At 42.7% G+C, this 21,527-nt stretch overlaps 1 protein-coding gene across 3 annotated transcripts in view; it reads right to left on the bottom strand.

The window, feature by feature from the left end:
* The window catches only part of zap70 (zeta chain of T cell receptor associated protein kinase 70), a 155,288-nt gene that overhangs the window by 95,573 nt on the left and 38,188 nt on the right, over nucleotides 1-21,527 (bottom strand). Inside the window, exon 1 of one of the 3 annotated variants that reach the window (XM_072244262.1) lies at nucleotides 7,516-7,536. The exons of the other annotated variants lie outside the window; for them this stretch is intronic. The gene's annotated coding sequence lies outside the window, so the exon portion shown is untranslated. Of the gene's footprint in view, nucleotides 1-7,515; nucleotides 7,537-21,527 lie in introns of those variants that run through there. 3 annotated transcript variants of the gene reach the window in all.

Raw genomic sequence — 21,527 nt, 5'->3', positions numbered from 1 at the left:
CTTGGCAAGAGGCAGGAGGCTGGAGTCTTCAGGCTAGAGGCTAGAGGCTAGAGGCGAGGCTTGGCAGGAAGCAGGAGGCTGGAGTCTTCAGGCTTGAGGCTAAAGGCTAGAGACTTGAGGCGAGGCTTGGCAGGAGGTAGGAGGCTGGAATCTTCAGGCTTGAGGCTAGAGGCTAGAGACATGAGGCAAGACTTCACAGGAGGCAGGAGGCTAGAGACGTGAGGCGAGGCTTGGCAGAAGGCAGGAGGCTAGAGACTTGAGGTGAGGCTTGGCAGGAGACAGGAGGCTGGAGACGAGGCGAGGCTTGGCAGGAGGCATTAGGCTGGAGTCTTCAGGCTTGAGACTAGGCAGGAGGCTAGAGACTGGCGGCGAGGCTTGGGCTGGAGGCTGGAGTCTTCAGGCTTGAGACTAGGCAGGAGGCTAGAGACTGGCGGCGAGGCTTGGGCTGGAGACTGGAGGCTCCTCCTGGGCAGGGCGCGGTACTCCACCCGACGGAGGCAAGGAACAGGAAGGGACAGAACCAACCACAGGTAATGGCAAGATGGCCTGGCTTACCCGACGGAGGCAAGGGTTAGGAAGGGACAGAATCAACCGTGGGTAACGACGAGATGGCCTGGCTTACCCAACAGAGGCAAGGGACAGGAAGGGACAGAACCAACCGTAGGTAACAGCAATACAGCCTGGCTTACCCAATGGAGGCAAGGGACAGGAAGGGACAGAACCAACCGCAGGTAACGGCAAGATGGCCTGGCTTACCCGATGGAGGCAAGGGTTAGGAAGGGACAGAACCAACCGTAGGTAACAGCAAGATGGTCTGGCTTACTCCATGGAGGCAAGGGTTAGGAAGGGACAGAACCAACCGTAGGTAATGGCAATACAGTCTGACTTACCCAGCAGAGGCAAGGGACAGGAAGGGAGCTAGGTACGGGGTGGCTCCAGGACAAGACAGCAAGGCAAGGCAAGGCTTCAGGCAATGCAAGGCAAGACAGAACTTCAGGCGAGGCGAGAGTTCCCGGCAAGACAAGGCAGGGCCTCAGGCGAGGAAACAGAAGGCAGGGGAAGGAACACAGGAGCAAGCAGAAGAACAATCCAGCAGCCATGCCCTGGTCTCTGAAGATATTTATGCAGCCAGCCTCAACAAGCATCAGCTGCCTCAATTAGAGCCCAACAAGAACAGAAACAGGGCAGATAGAAAAACCCGGAGCAAGGGTCGATGGAGCGGACCGTGAACCGGAATACGGACTTCACGGACCGGACCACGACACAGGGAGATTTAGGCTAGATAGGAGAGTGGGTTGAAGGATGGCAGATGGAGTTTAATGCTGAAAAATGTGAGGTGGTACATTTTGGTAGAACTAATCAAAATAGGACATACATGGTAAATGGTAGGGATTTAAGAATGCTTTAGTACAGAGGGATCTAGGAATAATGGTGCATAGTTCCCTGAAGATGGAATCTCATGTGGATAGGGTGGTGAAGAAAGCTTTTGGTTTGCTGGCCTTTATTTGTCAGAGCATTAAGTATAGGAGTTGGGATGTAACGTTGCATTTGTATAAGGCATTGGTAAGGCCAAATCTGGAGCATTGTGTACAGTTCTGGTCACCGAATTATAGGAAAGATGTCAATAAAATTGAGAGAGTACAGAGGAGGTTTACTAAAATGTTGCCTGGGTTTCATCTCCTAAGTTACAGAGAAAGGTTGAACAAGTTAGGTCTTTATTCTTTGGAGCATAGAAGGTTGAGGGGATTCTTGATAGAAGTATTTAAAATTATGAGGGGGATTGATAGAGTTGATGTGGTTAGACTTTTTCCATTGAGAGTGGGGAAGATTCAAACAAGAGGGCATGGGTTGAGAATTAGAGGATAAAAGTTTTGGGGTAACATGAGGGGGAACTTCTTTACTCAGAGAGTGGTAGCTGTGTGGAATGAGCTTCCAGAAGAAGTAACTGAGGCAGGTTCTATGTTGTTGTTTAAAGTTAAATTGGATAGATATATGGACAGGAAAGGAAGGGAGGGTTATGGGCTGAGCGCAGGTCGGTGGGAATAGGATAAGGTAAGAGTTCGGCACGGACTAGAGGGGCCGAGATGGCCTGTTTCTGTGCTGTAATTGTTATATGGTTATAAGATAAGGGGCCCAAACCTGCTGTCAATATTCCAAATGAGGCCTCATAGGTGCTTTATAAAGTTTCAAGTTGTAGAAGTAGTGAAGTTTGTCGTAGAGTTTAGTGTGAGGGTGAGAGAGACTAGAACAAGATTCAAGATTCAAGGTTGTTTAGTGTCATTTCCAGTACACAAATGTAAAGAGGAACATAATAATTGTTTTTTCAGATTCGATGCAGCACAAAAAAAAACATAACATAAAGAACAGAACAATAATAAAAAAAATATAAATATATAAGGTAGCTTTTATACATACATTGATCGCATGTCCATAACGTGACACTAGGCACAGGAGTGTCTGTACATAAAGTGTCTGACAGGAAATGATAAAGTAGTGATGGTGGGGGTGTGGAGGGGTGGGTTTGTGGGTGGAGGTATTGATCAGCCTTACTGCTTGGGAAAAGTAACTGTTTTTGAGTCCGGTGGTCCTGGTGTGGATTCTATGTAGCCTCCTCCCTGATGGGAATTGGACAACAATCCAAGAGCGGAGTGGATGGGACCCTTCATGACTTTACTGCCCTTCTCCGGCACTTTTCTATATATATGCCTTTGATAGTGGGTAGGCCAGTGATGCATTGGACATTTTGACTACCCATTGTAGAGCCTTCCTGCCCACCACAGTGCAGTTTCTGTACCAAGCAGTGATGCAGCTTGTTAGGATGCTCTCCACTGCAGATCTGTAGAATGATGTCAGTATGGATGTATATAGTCTTGCTCTCTTCAGCCTCCTCAGGAAGTACATTCATTGGTCAGCTTCCCTGATTGCGTATGATTTATTCTGGGACCATGAAAGATTCCTGATTGATTGGTGGATGTGGATAATGGTATGCTGAACACCATTCGAGGTTAGGGTAGTGGTACATTTAAGGGATGTGTGACACTAGAGTTTATATGTGATGATATCTTCTATTCACATGGATTGCATCCTGGAACCCTCCTCCTCAGCTTACAATGCCCATAGACTTGTCAAATTCACAATAAGAGTAGTGTGAGCTGCGTTAATGACTATCATCCAGTCGCACTCACATCTATGGTGCTTTCATGGCCAGAATCAACTCCTGCCTCAGCAAGGACCTAGACCCACTGCAATTTGCCTACTGCCAAAATAGGTCTATGGCAGATGCAATCTCAAAGGTTAATGGCCTTAGATCATATGGACAATACAAACATCTGTGTCAGGAAGCTGTTCATTGACTACAGCTCAGCTTTTAACACCAACATTCCTAGAGTCCTGATTGATAAGCTACAGAACCTGGGTTTCTGCGCCTCCCTCTGCAATTGGATCCTTGACTTCCTAACCAGAAGACCACAATCAGTGTGGATTGGTAATAATATCTCCTCCTTGCCGATCATCAACCCTGGCAGAGCTCAGGGACGTGTGCTTTTCCCGCTGCTCTACTCTTTCCATACCCATGACTGTGTGGCTAGGCATTGTTCAAATGCTATCTATAAATTTGTTGATGATACAACCATTGTTTTCAGAATCTCAGATGGAGATGGGAGGGCGTACAGAAGTAAGATATACCAGATAGTAGAGTGGTGTCACAGCAACAAACTTGCACTCAATGTCAGTAAGTCCAAAGAGTTGATTGTGGACTTCAGAAAGGATAGGATGAGGGAACACCAACCAATCCTCTCAGAGGGATCAGAAGTGGAGAGAGTGAGCAGTTTCAGATTCCTGGGTGTCAAGATCTCACCTGGTCCCAACATATCAATGCAGCTATGAAGAAGGCAAGACTGAGGCTATATTTTATTATGGGCTTGAGGACATTTGTTTTGTAACCTAAAATACTCAAAAACTACTACAAATGTACCATGGACAGCATTCTGACAGACTGCATCACTATCTGGTATGGGGATCGGTCGGGGGGGGGGCAGTGGCTGTTTACTTCACAGGAACAAAAGATGCTACAGACAGTCGTAAAATTAATCAGCTCCATCTTGGGTACTAGCTTCCACAGTATTCAAGATATCTTCAAGTAGCGGTGCCTCAGAAAGGCAATATGCATTATTAAAGACCCCCATCACCAGGATATGCCTTCTTCTCATTGTTACCATCAGGAAGGAGGTACAGAAACCTGAAGACACCCACTTATCGATTCATGAATAGATTCTTCCCCTTATCCATCCAATTCCTAAATAGATATTGAACCCATGAACACTACCTCACGTGTATTTTTTTTGTTCTTGCAATATTTTTAATTTAACTGCTTAATATATATACTGTAATTGATTTACTGTAATTGATTGCTTACTGTAATTGATTTACTTTTTTCCCCTATGTTATCATGTATCGTACTGTAATGCCGCCGCTAAATTAGCAAATTTCATGACATATGCCAGTGATATTAAACCTGACTCCGATTCTGAAGTTCAAGTTCATTTTATTGTCATTCAACCGTACACATGCATCCCATCAAATGAAACAATGTTCCTCCAGACCAAAATGCACAACGTAATCCTCAAGTCCTGGCAACAAGTTTGTAAATTTTCTCTGTACTCTTTCAATCTTATTTACATCTTTCCTGTTGGTAGGTGACCAAAAGTGAACACAATACTTCAAATTGGGCCTCAACAACGTCTTATACAATTTCAACATAACACCCCAACTTCAATACTCCAAACATTGATTTATGAAGGCCAACGTGCCAAAGCTGTCTTTATGCCCTATGTACCTGTGATACCTGAGTTATGGGAAAAGGTTGAATGGATTAGAACTTTATTCCCTCGAACAATGAAGATTGAAGAGAGATTTGATAGAAGTATACAAAATTATGAGTGGTATAGACAGGATAAATGCAAGCATGTTTTTTCCGTTGATGTTGAGTGAGATGACAACTAGAGGTCATATGTTAAGGGTGAAAGATGAAATGTTGAAGTGGAACATGAGGGGAACTTGTTCCCTCAGAGAGTGGTGAGAGTGTGGAATGAGCTGCCAGGGCAAGTGGTGGATACAAGTTCGATTTCAACACTTAAGGATAGGTACATGATGGTAGGGGTACAGAGGGCAATGGTCTGAGTGCAAGCTGATGGGAGTAGACAGATTAATGGTTTGGCAGACTAGATGGGCTGAAGGACCTGTTTCTGTGCTGTGCTGTTCTATGACTCTATGACTCTGCCTGGGTGGTGGAAGGAGCTCAGTAGTCTTAGGCCTGAGGCCATTTCTCATCCTAACAGTTCTTGTCCTAATGCTGTCCAATGGTAGGGGTTCAAAGAGATTGTTGGATGAATGGGGAGGGATCATCATTCCGAGGGTACGAAGGGCCTCTTCAACTACTGTCGAGACAGAACATTTCACCTTCTCTCCCTTTCTATGAGCCAGGGACTTTGATAGAATGTCAGCAAACTGTGGGGCCCACCCATTCCCCTTGCGGCAGTCTTGAGCCTTTCCTGGGCCAGAATGAGGTCCAGAATGCTGTCAGCACCTGCCCTAGCCACAACCCAACACCCTTTCGTGATATGCACTGCAGGCCAATTTTCTCAAACCACTTCAGATGTGATGACAGCTGTAACATTTAATTGTTCATGGTTATTACTTGGTATTTGTATGAAAACCATGCTGTGATGCCAGCGTTGCAGTAACATACAACAACCTACACTGTCTACCTAACATCTCTGGGATTTTTTATAAGCCCTTGACAAATCAAGATGTTGTCTCTCTCAATTGACCCAGATTTTTTTTAATGCATATTCCTCCCTGAAGTGACTGTGGCTTCTATATGTTGCTGCAAATCTTAGGTGACTAGGAAGGGGCAGAGAGATAAACAAAATATTCTTTACTGGAGGCTCAGCCAAGCAACACTATCTGCTGTATTAATCAAGGTCAAACCACATGATATACTCAGGTCTTAAAGGACACATGCCCCACTGCTATCCCTTAAAAAGGAAACAGACTCATACAATCATTAATTTACACACATGAAGCAATGTATTGTGCTAAACATTTACAATTATAACTTTGATCTTTCTTCTGGTCTTGAAAATCAAAAATAAAATGCAGATGCTGGAAATGGAATGTAAAAACAAAAAAATGCAAGAAATTCTTGGCTGAGATGGTCAGGCCCCAGAGCACCAGGTCTATGTCTGCACTCAAAGTTCACAGTAAATTTATTATCAAAGTACATGTGTGTCACCATATACAACCCTGAGATTCATTTTCTTGCAGGCATTCACAGTAAGTACAAGAAACATGATAAAATCAATGAAAGAGTGTACCCAACAGGATGGACAGACAACCAACGTGCAAAAGACAACAAAACTGTGTAAATACAAAAGGAGAAAATAATAATAATAAATAAATATGCAATAAATATCAGGAACATGAGATGAAGAATCTTTGAAAGTGGGTCCAGTAGATTGTGTGAACAGTTCAGTGTTGGGGTAAGTGAGTGAAGTTATCCCCTCTGTTCAGGAACCTGATGCTTGAGGGGTAACAACTGTTCCTGAACCTGGTGGTACGAGTCCTGAGGCTCCTGTACCTTCTTCCTGATGGCAGCAGCAAGAAGAGAGCATGACCTGGATGGTGGGGGTCCTTTTTGACATATGCTGCTTTCCTGGGACACCACTCCTTGTAGATGTGCTCAGTAGTGGGGAGGGTTTTACCCGTGATGAACTGAGACAAATCCACTATTTTTCCACTCTTTCTCTTCTCATTTGGCCCGACCTGTTGACTATTTGCAACAGGTACTGTCTTCATTTCCTATGACTCTATTAGTCCTCCTGCTTTTCCAGATCTTCTCAACAGGAAAAAATGTACTTTCATCAACCACCTTGAGCCCTTTTGCAAAAACCTTCCTTCTTGTTCAAAATTTGTCCTGTAGTCTCTCCAGCATCTATCCTGTCAAGCCATTATGAGCTTATTTGTTCGAGTAAGTTCACCTTGCATTCTACTAAACTCTAAAGAAACATAAACTGTTTAATCTCTCTTGATAGCACACTGTCTTTCCCTTGAAATTAGCCCACTGAATCTCCTATGGACTGCCTCCAATGCTACTGTATCCTTTTAGGCAAGGTGATCAAAACTGTGTAGCCTCACCAGCACCCTGTATAACTTGAACAAAACCCCCTTGATTTTAAACTCCTTTGCAATTAAGGGAATTCTAACGACTTGCCAGAGGTTCCCTCAGGCACTCTAATTCAATTTAATGTCAGAGAATGTGTATAGTATACAACCTGAAATCCTTGCCGTTTGCAGGCACCCATGAAACAAAAAAACCCAAAGAATGAATGACAGAAAAACGTTAGAACCCTAAAGCCTTCCTCCCCCTCCCCTGCACAAGCAGCAGCAATGCATAACCATCTCTCTCCCCCTCCTCCCACTTGCTCCAACAAAAAGCAATAGCCCTCCACCACTCACCATGAAAGCAAAAGCAAGGCCCCCAGAGTCCATGATCTATAGTCTATCAAAAACTACCGTCCATCCCAACAGGAGATATCGCTCCTGTCACGGCAAGAAAGGAGACCAACAGCTCGCTGTGTCATTTTTACAACCTGCAGCGTCGCTTGTTCGAATTCTCCTAACTCGAGAATCAGCAGACTCTCTCACCATCGAGAAATAGAGAAATCACGTGAGTGCAGAGGCCTCCGATCTCCTGTGACATCTCAGTCAGCGACTGGAACACCAAGGTCACTCTGAACTTCCCTGACAGCTCAATCTGTCTCACAATCAGACCAGAATCAGGTTTATTATCATTTATATATGTTGTGAAATTTGGTGTTTTGTAGCGTCAGTACAGTGCAATGCATTACATATACTATAAATACTAAGAAATATATATCAAAAAAATAAAATTAGTGCAAAAAAAGATCAAAAATAGTGAGGCAGTGTTTATGGTTTCATTGCTCATTGATGGTGGAGGTGAAGAAGCATTCCTAAAACATTGAGCGCGTGTCTTCAGGCTCCTGAACCTCCTCCCTGATGGTAGCAATGAGAAGAGAGCATGTCCTGGGAGATGTGCGTCTTGAATAATGGATTGAGGCAATGCCCGTTGAAGATGTCCTCGATGGTGGGGAGCTTGTGCCTATGATAGAGCTAACTGACTTTACACCCCTCTGCAGCTTTTTCTGATCTTGTGGAGTGGCACTTCCATGCCAGATGCTGAGCCAACCAGTCAGAATGTTCTCCAGAAGGTTCTGTTCTCATCAGTCTATGCTGGCACCTGTCTTAAAGGAACATTCCTGGAGGTATGTTTTCCTGTTCTGCATCCTCCAAAGGGACTAGACAACTACATCTCACAGGTGTTATCACATATTCGGTTTCAGCTTTAAAACTTGCTTGACTGGTTATTGTATTCCACTGCCACAAATTAGATTCAAAGATTCAAAATACATTTATTATCAGAGTACACAGTATAGAAAACTGAGATTTATATTCCTACAGATAGCCATGAAACAAAGATAATGACGGAAACCATTCAAATAAAAATACCAAACCTGTAACGCACAAAAAACGGAATTGCGCAAACGGCAAAAATCAAGCGGAAACATTATATAAAATACCAGCCCTCAAAGTCAACAACATGTCAAGGAAAGTCCAGTTCTATCTCATTTCAGTCCAACCTAGCACTGTGTTGTTTGTTGACTGCGGTCCGCAGAGCCAGTCCAACCCGATCAAACTCGCTCAAATCAGCAACAAAGAAAGGAGCAACCAGAGACCAGAAGACATCATAAAGTTAACTACAGAATCCAGTCTACAATCCACATCAATTAAACCTTGCCCAAGACCGAAGATTAAGGTAGCATTGAGCAAGTGGGAGGGAGGGACCGATCAAATGCAGGTACCTTCCTCCGGGATCAGTGAGCTAGGACAAAAGGGAGACCGAGCGAACGCAGGCACCTTTCTCTGGGAGCAGTAAGTGAAAGCAAGAGAGAGAGAGAGAGAGAGAGACCGGTCACACACAGGCGGATGGCACTGAACACCTGCTCACCTTCCGCTCTCATCCTCGTTGATTTCAATCTTCCTCAACACTTTAATCAGCGAGAAGCTGAGTTGATCATGGGCTTGCACCCAGTCTCCAGGCTTCTTGGCCTCCAGGCTGTACACTTCGCTCGAAACCTCACTGAGGTACAACAAAGTGCCAGATTACTCAATCGGCCTGAAAATGCACCATCAAACTGTAGATCACAGGCTCCAATATAGTCATTGTCTGCCATCATTAGAAACGTTTCTCCACATATCCAGGTTGGTGTGGATCAGAAGAGGTAGAATTTCAAGAACGCCTATGAGATGGCTTTTCTCACGGTTGAGCTCACTAGAGGATCAGCTATTCTGGACTGGATGGCATGCCAGAATTTAAGCAGAATTGATTAAAGAACTTAAAGTAAAAGAACTCTCGGGGAAAGTGATCGTAATATGATTGAATTCATCCCGAAAGGAGAAGCTAAAGTCAAATGTATCAGTATTACAATGGAGTAAAGGAAATTACAGAGGCAACAGAAAGGAGTTGGCCAGAATGGATTGGAAAAGAACACTGACAGGGATGAGAGAGAGCAGCAAAAGCTGGAATTTTTGGAAGCAATTCGGAGGCCACAGGATATATACATCCCAAAGAGGAGGTATTTTAAAGGAAAGATGACACAACCGTGGCTAACAAGAGAAGTCAAAGCCAACATAAAAGCCAAAGGGAGGGGATATAATAGAGCAAAAATTAGTGGGAAGTGAGAGGATTGGGTAGCTTTTAAAAACCAAAAGAAGCCAGCTAAAAAAGTCAATAAGGTAAAGATGGAATACTAATGTAAGCTAGCCTATAGTATTAAAGAGGATACAAAAAGTTTCTTCAGATACATAAAATGTAAAAGAGATATGAGTGTGGATATCAAACCACTGGAAAACGAGGCTGGAGAGGTCATGATGGGGGACAAGGAAATGGTGGATGAACCGAATAAGTATTTTGCATCAGTCTTCACTGTGGATGACACCAGCAGTATGGTGGAGGTTCCAGGTGTCAAGGATCATGAAGTGTGTGAAATTGGCATTACTAGGATGAAGGTTCTTGGAAACTGAAGATCTGAAGGTAGATGAGTCACTTGTACTAGATGGTGTACACCCCAGGGTTCTGAAAGATCTGGCTGAAAAGATTGTAGAGGCATTAGTAATGATCTTTCAAGAATCATTATATTCCGGATTAGTTCTGAAAGAATGGAAAATTACAAATGTCACTCTTCTCTTCAAGAAGGCAGAGAAGCAGAAGAAAGGAAATTATAGGGCAGTTAGTCTGACGTCAGTGGTTTGAAAGGTGTTGGAGTCGATTGTTAAGGATGTGGTTTCAGGGTAGTTGGAAACACATGATAAAATAGGCCAGAGTCAGCATGGTTTCCTCAAGGGAAAATCTTGCTTGGCAAATCTTCTGGAATTTTTTGAGGATGCAACTATGAAAATGGACAAGGGAGAGCCAGTGGATGTAGTGTACCTGGACTTTCAGAAAGCCTTTGATAAAGTCCCACATAGGAGATTAGTGGGCAAAATTAGGGCACATGGTACTGGGGGCAGAGTACTGAGATGGATTGAAAATTGGCTGGCTGACAGAAAACAAAGAGTAGCGATTAACGGGTCCCTTTCAGAATGGCAGGCGGTGACCAGTGGGGTACCGCAGGGTTCAGTGCTGGGACCACAGCTGTTTACAATATATATATTAATGATTTAGATGAAGGAATTAAAAGTAACATTAGCAAATTTGCCGATGACACAAAGCTGGGTGGCAGTGTGAAATGTGAGGAGGATGTTATGAGAATGCAGGGTGACTTGGACAGGCTGGGTGAGTGGGCAGATGCAGTTTAATGTGGATAAATGTGAGGTTATCCACTTTGGTGGTAAGAACAGGAAGGCAGATTATTATCTAAATGGAGTCAAGTTAGGAAAAGGGGAAGCACAACGAGATCTAGGTGTTCTTGTACATCAGTCACTGAAAGCAAGCATGCAAGTACAGCAGGCAGTGAAGAAAGCTAATGGCATGCTGGCCTTCATAACAAGGGGAATTGAGTATAAGAGCAAAGAGGTCCTTCTGCAGCTGTACAGGGCTCTGGTGAGACCACACCTGGAGTACCATGTGCAGTTTTGGTCTCCAAATTTGAGGAAGGACATTCTTGCTATGGAGAGTTCACTGGGTTAATTCCAGGGATGGCGACACTGTCATATGTTGAAAGATTGGAGCGACTGGGCTTGTATACTCTGGAATTTAGAAGGCTGAGAGGGGATCTTATTGAAACATATAAGATTATTAAGGGATTGGACACGCTGGAGGCAGGATGCATGTTCCCGCTGATGGGTGAGTCCAGAACCAGAGGCCACAGTTTAAGAATAAGGGATAGGCCATTTAGAACAGAGTTAAGGAAAAACTTTTCCCCCCAGAGAGTGGTGGATATATGGAATGCTCTGCCCCAGAAGGCTGTGGAGGCGAAGTCTCTGGATACTTTCAAGAAAGAGATGGATAGGGCTCTTAAAGATAGCGGAATCAAAGGTTATGGGGATAAGGCAGGAACTGGATACTGATTGTGGATGATCAGCAATGATCACAGTGAATGGCGGTGCTGGCTGGAAGGGCTGAATGGCCTATTCCTGCACCTATTGTCTATTGTCTATTATCTATTGGAATTCTTAGAAGAAATAACAAACTGGATAGACAAAGGAGAATCAGTTGATAATGTGTACTTGGATTTTCAGATGGCCTTTGACAAGGTGCCACACATGAGGCTGCTTAACAAGTTACGAGCCCATAGGAGAAATTCTAGCATGGATAAAACAGTGGCTGATTGGCAGGAGGCAAAAAGTGGGAGTAAATGGCGTCTTCTCTGGCTGGCTGCCGGTGACTAGTGTTATTCCATAGGGGTCTGTGTTGGGACCGATTCGTTTTATATTATATGTCAATGACTTGGATGACAGAAGTGATAGCTTTGTTGCAAAGTTTGCAGATGATACACAGATAGGTGGAAGGTCAGGTAGTTTTGAGGAAGGAAAGAGGCTACAGAAGGACTTCGACAGGTTAAGAGAATGGGCAAAGAAGTGGCAGATGGAATACAGTGTTTGGAAGTGTATAGTCATACATTTTGGTAGAAAAAATGAAAGGGAAGACTGTTTTCTAAATGGAGAGAAAATACATTAAAAAAAGAGAGGCACAAAATGAGTTGGGAGTTCTTGTGCAGGATTCCCTGAAGGCTAATTTGCAGGTTCAGTCTGTGGTAATGAAGGCAAATGCGATATTAGCATTCATTTTGAGGGGACTAGAATATAAAAGCAAGGATGCAATATTGAGACTTTATAAGGCACTGGATAGTGAACCTGTGGAATCTATTGCTATGGATGGCTGTGGAAACCAAGTCATTGGGTATACTTAAAGTGGAGGTATTTAGGTTCTTCATTAATAAGAGTGTCAAAAGTTACGGGAAGAAAGCTGGAGAATTGGATTGAGAGGGATAATAAATCAGCCTCGATGGAATGGGAAAGCAGGCTCAGTGTACCAAATAGCCTAATTCTGCTCTATGTCTTATGATCATAAGGTTACGGTACAATAACAGCATTACGAAGGCTTCAGGGCAAGAAGCGATGCATTGGGACATGTTATGAAATGAAGCCACATAGGGAATCCGGACTGTGGATCATAAGACCATAAGAATTAGGCCACTTGGCCATTGAGTCTTTTCCGCTATTACATCATGGCTGATTTATTATCCTTCTCAACCCCTTTCTCCTGCCTTCCACCCATAACGGATCAAAAATCTATCAACCTCCACTTTAAATATAGTCAATGATTTGGCCTCCAGAGTAATGCATACAAAATGCTGGAGGAACTCAGTATGTCAGGCATCTATGAAAATGAATTAACAGTCGATGTTTCAGGCCAAGATCCTTTATCAGGACTGGAAAGGGAGGGGGAAGATGCCAGAGTGAAAAGGTGGGGGGAGGGGAAGGGGGTGATAGGTGAAGCCAGGTGGGTGGGAAAGGTAAAGGATGGGAGCATAAGGAATCTGATAGAAGAGGAGAGTGCACCATGGGAGAAAGGGAAGAAAGAGGGGCACTAGGAGGAGGTGACAGGCAGGTGAGGAGAAAACGTAAGAGACCAGTGTAGAGAACAGAAGGAGAGGGGACGTGGAAGGAAAAAGTTACCAGAAGGAGAAATTGATGCTCATGTTATCAGCTTGGATGCTACCTAGATGGAATATGAGGTGTTGCTCTTCCACCCTGAGAATGGCCTAATCATGGCAAAAGTGAAGGCCAGGACCGACATGTTGGAATGGGAATGAGGATAGGAATTAAAATGGTTGGCATCCAGGAAATTTAGTATTTTGCAGCAACTGTATAGTACAAAAACATAGAGATCTAAATAAATAGTGCAAAAAAAAAAGGATGATGAGGCAGTGTTCATGGGTTGAAGGACTATTCAGAAATTTGATGTCGGATCCACTGAGATGTTGACATCCAGGAATTTGAAGCTGCTCTTAAATGACGATTGGCTTGTACTCTCCTGTCTTCTCCTTCCTGAGGTCCACAATCAATTTCTTGATCTTGCTGATGTTGAATATGGGGTTGTTGTTGTGACACTATTCAACCAACCTATCTATCACGTGCCTGTACGCCTACTTATTGCTACAAGATTCCACCAATAACAGTGGTGTCATCAGTGAATACATAGATACAATTTGAGTTCTACCTAGCCACACAGACCATATTTTCGGCTCAAGGCCAAGTTAGTTTTGTTGCTACATCTTTGTCCTGTCAGATATGTCTGGCAGGGCAAATTACATCAATGCTGAATGTCAGGAGGCTTGTCTGTATGGCTACATCACATCAAGCAATAGTTCCAGCAACGACAAATCTCCCTATGGACTCTACACTTCAGATTGGTTGCACTTCATTTAGGAAATATACGAAGAACATTTTTTTCTGCCTCTACATTCAGTACTAGAATTTGCTTTCTTTCAGTACTATTGCTCAAAACTTTAAACTATTTTGAAACTAATTCCCACAATGTTCACTTGTGTTTATTAAATGTGTCAGCTTTTATATTTGGCAACAAATTTGAGGGGTGTAGATAGGGTAAATGCAAACAGGATTTTTTTCACTGAGATTGGGTAAGACTACAACCTGCGGTCATGGGTTAAGGGTGAAAGGTGAGAAGTTTAAGGGGAACATGAGGGGAAACTTCTTCACTCAGTGTGTGGAATGGACTGCGAGCTCAAGTGGTGCAGGTGAGCTTGATTTCAACATTTTAGAGAAGTTTGGATAGGTACATGGATGGTAGGAGTATGGAGGGCTATGGTCCCAGTGCATGTCGATGGTAGTAGCAGGTTAAATGGTTTTACATTGATGAGATGGGCTGAAAAGCCTGCTTCTGTGCTGTACTTCTCTATGACAGCAAACTGAAAACTGAACAGTGAAAGATGTAAAACTGTTGGAAAATCATTAGTAGTGGGTGAGTTCGGGACAAGAGGGCACAGCTTCAGAATAGAGGGACATCCATTTAAAACAGAGATGAGGAGGAATTTCTTTAGCCAGAGGGTGGTGGCTGTGGAATTTATTGCCACAGATGGCTGTGGAGGTTAAGTCATTGAGTATATTTAAAGTGGAGGTTGATAGGTTCCTGATTAGTCAGGGCATCAAAGGTTACGGGGAGAAGCCAAGAGAATAGGATTGAGAGGGATAATAAATCAGCTATGATGGGATGGCCTATTTCAGCTCCTACATCTTATGGTCTTATGGTTTAACAGTGATGGATCCAGCCCAGGTAAGAATGAATTTTAAATTCCACTGTTTAACTGATGAATATTCAAGTGGCAATGAGAGTGACAGAGACATAGATCTCACAGCACTCAGACAGGTCTGCAATCTACCCGTCCAGTGCCCGACTACCCGTTCAATTTCCTTTTAATTTAGCAAACAGACGGAATGGTTTTCACCTGAACTGGAGGGGGACTATTATCACAGTTGGAAGATTTGTTAATACTGCATGGTAAGGTTTAAACTAGACCTTCAGGGGGATGGGAACCAGAGTGCCAGAACAGTTAGTGGAGACGTTATGGAGACAGATGTTGGAAAGCCCTCAGACAAAATTAGGAATCAGAAGATTGAGCATGGTGCAACTAGTGTACTCAGCTGCCTATATTTCCATGCAAGAATTATCATAGGAAAGGCGGATGATAGTGCTGAAGTTGAGGTCACTGCTTGACCGACAGAGGCAATGTGTAGTGAAGGGAGGCTGTTGATAGGGTGAAATTGCAGTCAACAGGATGATTTGCAATGTAAAAGGCAGAGAAAATCAAAAAGGGTGAATACAGGACTGAAGGTGTTACACTTGAATGCACGAGTATATGGAATAAGCTGGATGAACTTGTAGCACAGTTGAAAATGGGTATGTATGATGTTGTAGGCATCACTGAATCATGGCTGGGAGAAGATTATAGATGGGAGCTTAATGTCCAAGGATACAAATTGTATTGAAAGGACAGGCAAGAAGGCAAAGGGGGCAGTGTCATTGCTCTGTTGGTAAAAAAAAAAATGAAATCAAACCATTAGAAAGAGGTGACATAGGGTCGGAAGGATGTAGAAGTATTCTAAACGAAAGATGACACAACCATGGGGAAGTCAAAACCAACATAAAAGCCAAAGTGAAGGCATATTACAGAGCAAAAATTAGTTGGAAGTTAGAGGATTGAGAAGCTTTTAAAAACTAACTGAATGCAATTAAAAAAGTCATCAGGAAGGTTAAAATGGATAAGCTAGCCAATAATATTAAGGAGAATACCAAAAATTTCTTCAGATACGTAAAGTGTAAGAGTGGTGAGAGTGATGGAAAACAATGCTGGAGAGATAGTAATGGGGGACAAAGAAATGGTGGGCAAACTGAATAATAGTTTGCATCAGTCTTCACTGTGGAAAACATTAGCAGTATAGTGGAAGTTCCAGGTGTCAGGGGGCATGAAGTGTGTGAAGATACCATTACTAGAGATAAATCATCTGGAGCAGATGGTGTACACCCCAAAGTTTTGAAACAGGTGGTTGAAGAGATTGTGAAGGCATTAGTAATGATCTTTCACGTATCACTAGATTCTGGAATGGTCCCGGAAGACTGGAAAATTGCAATTGTCACTCCTCTCTTCAACAGGGAAGAGAGACAGAATAAAGAAACTATAGGCCAGTTGGTCTGACATCAGTGGTTTGGAAGATTATTAAGGATGAGGTCTCAGGGTACTGGAGGCACATGATAAAAGAGACCATAGTCAGTTTGGTTTCCTCAAAGGAAAATCTTGCCTAACAAATCTGTTGGAATCCTTTGAAGAAATAAAAATCAGAGGAGAATCGATAGATGTTATGTACTTGATTTTCAGAAGGCCTTTGAGAAAGTGCCACATGAGGCTGCTTAACAAGCTTCGAGCCCATGGTATTGCAGGAAGGATTCTAGCACAGATAAAGCAATGGCTGATTGGGAATAAAGAGAGCATTTTCTGGTTGGCTACGGGTAACTAGTGGTGTTTTACAGGGATCTATCTGTGTCGGGTCCGATTCATTTTATGTTATATATCAATGATTCGGATGATAGAATTGATGGCTATGAGGATAGGTGGAGCGGCAGGTAGTTTTGAGGAAGTAGAGAGGCTACAGAAGGACTAAGACAGAATAGGAGAATGGGCAAAGAAATGGCAGATGGAATACAGTGTCAGGAAGTGTAAGGACTTGCACTTTGGTAGAAGAAATGAAAGGGTTGACTATTTTCTAATTGAAGAGGAAGTACAAAAAACTGAGGAGCAAAGGGACTTGGGAGTCCTTGTGCGGGATTCCCTAAAAGTTAGTTTGCAGGTTGGGTCTGTGGTGAGGAAGGCAAATGCAATGTTCGTGCTTATTTCAAGAGGACTGGAATATAACAGAATCCAGAATCAGGTTTATTATCACCGGCATATGTCATGAAATTTGTTAACTTAGCAGCAACAGTACAATCTAATACATGATAATATAGAAAGGAAATAAATAAATAAATAACAGTAAATGTATATATGTATATTGAATAGGTTAAAAACAGTGCAAGAATCAAAATAATATATAATTTAAAAAGTGAGGTAATGTTTATATGTTCAATGTTTATAGGAATCAGATGGCAGAGGGAAAGAAGCTTTTCCTAAACATGTGCCTTTAGGCTTCTGTACCTCCTTCCCGATGGTAACAATGAGAAGAGGGCATGCGGGTGATAGGGTAATTTTACGACTTCCTGTAGCTTCTTTCGGTCCTGTGCAGTAGACTCCCCACTCCCGCACCAGATAGTGATGCAGCTGTCAGAATGCTCTCCACGGCACATCTATAAAAGTTTTTGAGTGTATTTGTTGACATACCAAATCTCTTCAAACTCTTAATGAAATATAGCTGCTCTTTTGCCTTCTTTATAGCTGCATTGATATGTTGGGACCAGGTTAGATCCTCAGAGATCTTGACACCCAGGAACTTGAAATTGCTCACTCTCTCCACTACTGATCCCTCTATGAGGATTGGTTCATGTTCTCTCATCTTACCCTTCCAGAAGTCCACAATCGGCTCTTTCATCTTACTGACATTGAGTGCCAGATTGTAGCTGCAACACCACTCAACCAGCTGGTATACCTCACTCCTGCATGTTCTCTCATCTCTATCTGAGATTCTGACAATGGTTGTATCATCAGCAAATTTATAGATAGTATTTGAGCTATACCTAGCCACACAGTCATGGGTATAGAGAGAGTAGAACAGTGGGCTAAGCACACACCCCTGAGGTGCACTGGTGTTGATCGTCAGCGAGGCCAATCCACACAGATTATGGTCTTCCAGTCAGGAAGTCAAGGATCCAATTGCAGAGGGAGGTATAAGGACCCAGGTTCTGTAATTTATGAATCAGGGTTCTGGGAATGATGGTGTTAATTGCTGAGCTATAGTCAACAAACTGAGCTAGGTGTCTTATTGTCCAGGTGGCCATGTGAAGAGCCATTGAGATTACATCTGCTATGAATCTATTGTGGCAATAGGCAAATTGCAGTGGATCCAGGTCTTTGCTGAGGCATTTCATCATCATAGATGTGAGTGCCACAGGGCGATAATCATTAAGGTAGCTCACTCTACTATTCTTGGGCACTGGTATAATTTTTGCCTTTTTGAAGCAGATGGGAACTTCCGACCTAATCAGTGAAAGGCTGATAATGTTCTTGAATACTCCTGCCAGTTGTTTAGCCTTACAGAGGCTTACCAGGTACTCCATCAGTGCCTGCCTCCTTGAGATGATTCACCCTCCTTAAAAACACTGGTCTCCAAATCAGAGATCACAGGGCCACCCTGTGCAGCAGGGATCTTCACAGCTGTGCTTATATTCTCCCTTTCAAAGAGGACATTCAAAGCTGCCATTCATGCTATTGGGTTTTGCTTTGTAGAAAGTAATGTCATACAAACCCTGCCAGATTGGTCGTGCATCCGATGTCGCCTCCAACCTCACTCGGAATTGTCTCTTTGCCCTTGAAATAGCCCTCCGCAAGTCATACCTAGTTTTCTTTTACGGACCTGGGTCACCAGACTTAAATGTCACAGACTTAGCCCTCAGCAGATGATATAGCTCCTGGTTTATTCACGGCTTTTGGTTTGGGAATGTACAGCAAGTTTTCATAGGCACACACTCATCCACACAGGTTTTAATGAAGTTGGTAACAACTATGGCATACACATCCAGATCTGAAACTGAATCCCTGAATACAGTCTAGTCCACCAATTCAAAGCAGTCCTGTAGCTGCTCCTGTGCTTCCCTTGTCCAAACCTTCCAGTCGTCCTCATTACTGGTGCTGCAGTCCCCAGTCTCTGTCTATACTTGGGAAGTAGAGGTACAGCCAGGTGATCAGACTTCCTGAAGTGAGGGTGTGGAAGAGCACAGTAAGCACTTTTGATGGTGGTGTAGCAGTGTCCAGTGTGTTGTTGCCTTTGGTACTACCAGTGATTTGTTGATGGTAATTATTTAGTGATCTTTTTTCAGACTGGACTGGTTAAAATCCTCCAAGATGATGGTGAAGGCATCAGGGTGTGCTGTTTTGTGCATATTGATCCCATTGCTCAGATCATCTAGAGTCTGTTTAGATGTAATACTGAGACTTTATAAAGCGCTGATGAGGCCTGCCTCCCTTGAGTATTGTGAGCAGTTTTGTGCCCCCTATCTTAGAACAGATGTGCTGAAACCAGAGGTTTCTTTTGATATTTTCTGCCTCTATCATCTTGAATTTGTTTATCTTTTATTCTGTACGTCTGATAATTTTTAGTATTAACCACCTGGTCCTGTATTGCCACAAGGAACTCTCTGTTTTTAGGAAGAGATCTCCAACTCTGAGCCAGGTGTTTGACACTTACTTGTCGACCTCTAGTCTGCTCAGATCATGGGATGTTTTCCATGGAGGGTCATGCTCTTCCATTGGTTAACTTTTTTCTTATGCAGTGATAATTCCTTCATTTTTCTGGGTTGTGCTTTCGGTTAAGTTTAATGGTGTGTACTTTTTATCAGAATTGCATATGCTTGTGTGGAGTGCTGAATCCTGTTTTCATTGATGAAAATATATCCTTCGAAGTTTTATCTGACTGTTATGCAAATATTTTATGTCTGTTATTCCTCTTCCTCCTTCTATCCTAGCATGTTAATCTGTATAATGTTTTCTAAAAGTTGTCATTCAGTTATTATTTTTCTTTGTAGACTTTCCAGATCAATTTTGAACCAAGATGGTATGCCAAAAGAATATGTTAATATGGGTATAGTGAAAGTGTTCATTGCCTTTATTATATTTTCTCTGTTGTGCTTTGACAGATTGTCTTAAGTCTTAAAGTGAATTCTGTTGAAACATCCCTTTTTCGTACTATGATCTATTTTCTTTGGTTGTTGATATCCCAAATACTGCATATTCATCCATCGGTTGGATTGTATCCTGTTCCTCTGTTTTGTATTCTGTTAACTCCATTGCGCTTTTTTTATGGTTAACGTTTTGCACTTATCTAGTCCAAAGTTCATGTTTATATCTTTAGAAAATTAATTGCTTTGGCTTTACTGATGAAGGAGAGTATAATTTTAAATCATCCATTGTGTATAAGGTATGTATAAGGTATAATTCATTTGATTGACTCTTGATTTGATACTCTAATTTCATCCAATGTAGTAATTAGAGAGCGGGTTTAAAACTTGACAAAATCAGGGTGGAGTTAGAGAGTTGCCCTGCAAAATGCTTTGGTTTAATTTGATTACAGTAGTTGTTAATAGATAGGGTGATTATAGAATGTCAATGATTATAACATCATCTGATGTTATTATTATTATTTCTTTTTCTCTTTCTCTTCTGTATTTGCACAATATGTTGTCTTTTGCACATTGGTTGTCCATTTGCCCCGTTGTGCGCAGTCTTTTATTGACTCTATTGTGTTTCTTGTATTTACTGTGATGCCTACAAGAAAATGAATCTCTGGTTTGTATATGGTGACATATATGTACTTTGATAATAAATTTACTTTGAACTTTGAAACCTTTCCAATCTATGTTCCTGTCTAACAGTTTTTTCAATGTTGTTATTGTACCTGCCTCATCTACTTGACCTGGCAGCTCGTTCCATGTACTGATCACCGTCTGCATGGTAAAAGTTTCTCCTCAGGCCTCCTCTAAATCTTCGACTTCTCACTTTGAATTTACCCATTGTCCTCTAGTTTTAGACTTCTCTACCCTAGTGGCTTTTCACCTCATCCATGCCGCTCATGATTTTATAAACCGTCAGCCTCCTTCGCTTTGTGGAAGAAAGTCCTAGCCTGTCCAGTCTCTCTTCACAATCTAAGTCCTCCAATCCTGGTAACATTCTCACAGAGCCTTTCTGCACCCTCTCCAGTTTAATGCCATCCTTCCTACAGCAGGGTGACCAGAACTGTACACAGTACTCCAACTGTGACCTTACCAATGTCTCCCAAAATGTCTTCTAATTTCTTGTGTGTCTAAATATCGAAAATAATGGAAAAGAGTACTGTACTGTGATAGTCACAGAGATTCTACACCTGCAGGAAATCTGAGCAACACACACGGAGTCCAAAGAAACTCAGCAGGTCAGGCAACATCTATGGAGAGGAAGCAACAGTCTATGTTTCAGTCTGAGACCTTTCATCAAGACTGGAAAGGAAGGGAAGAGAAATGAGGGTGAGGAACACAAGCTGGCCGGTGATAGTTGAATCCAGATGAGAGAGAAAGGGGGTGGGTGGGACTGGGGGAATAAAACGGATTGATATGATAGGTGAAAGAGACAAAGAGGAAGGAGGAATATGATAGGGGAGGACTAGACCATTGAATAAGGGAAGGAGGTGGGGAACAAGAGGGAGGTGAGACGCAGGTCAAGAGGTAATAGTTCTGAGTCCATTGCATCAAT

This window comes from Mobula birostris, chromosome 26 (assembly GCF_030028105.1).
Source record: "Mobula birostris isolate sMobBir1 chromosome 26, sMobBir1.hap1, whole genome shotgun sequence".
Classification (NCBI taxonomy): domain Eukaryota; kingdom Metazoa; phylum Chordata; class Chondrichthyes; order Myliobatiformes; family Myliobatidae; genus Mobula; species Mobula birostris.
Note: the sequence above shows the minus strand (reverse complement) of the source record. Positions and strands in the feature narration are given on the sequence as shown.